Source organism: Pundamilia nyererei, unplaced genomic scaffold (genome assembly GCF_000239375.1).
Source record: "Pundamilia nyererei isolate P.nyererei 1_Seehausen unplaced genomic scaffold, PunNye1.0 scaffold01308, whole genome shotgun sequence".
Taxonomy (NCBI): Eukaryota; Metazoa; Chordata; class Actinopteri; order Cichliformes; family Cichlidae; genus Pundamilia; species Pundamilia nyererei.
In genome coordinates, this window is record NW_005188709.1 from 11,884 (window position 1) to 13,305 (window position 1,422).

The following is a 1,422-nucleotide window of genomic DNA, read 5'->3' on the forward strand; positions in this document are numbered from 1 at the left end:
TTTTTATTGTGAATATTAATCATGAGGGTAAACGGCCCTGTACACCACGGAGCGAGGTCAGCATGTCCACGATATCTTCAGCTCTATGAGTTAACCCATCAAACTAATCTGTCATCTACGAATATGTCACGGGTCATATCAATATGATTTTACAGGAACTCATCCTTATTACTGCCAACTATTCCAGAGACGTGAAAATCTACAGGATAAAGAACAAAAAAATATAGCAGTCTAACGCAACACTGTAACAGAGATGAACGCGTCAGTTTGTCGCAGATCAAAGTGGAATGAAAGTGATTGGTTGAACAAGTGTTCATGATCTGTATTTTCTGCATTTTCATCAGCGTTTAACCCGAGTTCCCAACCGGTCAGCTGGTGGGTAACAGGCATCTCCAAAAACATTAGAGCACTTTTGCAAATATCTGACGTCTTGATGAATCAAGCAGATATTTGAAGTTTACACAGAAACATTCTCGCATAAAAATATCTTAAAAGTTTATTTTGTGACCCAGAAAGAGTAATATTTCAAACTCTGCCACTCTGTGTTCCTCCGCCACTGCCTCGTTTGAGTTTTGGACGAAATGGATTCTGGGATATTGCATTTCGTCATTTCGAGCTCATTGGAGACCAGAACAGCCAATCAGATTTTTTTGCATCCAAGTCTGTGATTGGCTGGTTTTGTGGCACAAATATAACGGTGTACAGAAAGTAGTGATGGTAAATTTGATTGTTTTTACTGAATTGAGTTTGAGCAGAAATTTTTTTGTTAAGATACTGGATGTTGTGTTTTTCTCCACAATTTTAATTATAAGCTAGATACATTGCTGCTAACAGCAACAGGGATGAGTCAGTGAGTCAGTTGGGCTTGTGAATCATGATTCACGAGTCAGTAAAGTGATTCTCGAGTATTGAACGATTCGTTCATGATTCGCGCATCACTAACAGAAAGAGTTGAGCGCCCACAGGCAGAAATGTTGCGAACACATTGCGAGCGAGCGCAAATGCAAAAACTGAGCGAGAGGGGCTGCTATTGTGTGTGTGTGTGTGGATAATAGCAAACACTGAAATACAGTTTTTGCACGCAGCGATGAATTTTGTTCACTCAAATTCAGCTTTTAAATTTAAATTTCTCCTCAAAATGCAACACTTGCACCTGCAAACTTTTTTTTATGTGCGCTCAAATTTTTTTTACGTGCGCTCAGAGTAGTGGCACAAAAATAACGCCATATTCGTCGCGTCACTCTCTGATTGCTTAAATAGGGATAATGTTAAGATAAGATAAGATAAGATAACCTTTATTAGTCCCACACGTGGGAAATTTGTTTTGTCACAGCAGGAAGTGGACAGTGCAAAAGTTATGACGCAAAAATTAGAATACAATAAGAATAAATACAGTACACAGCTGTACAGAATAGAATAAAA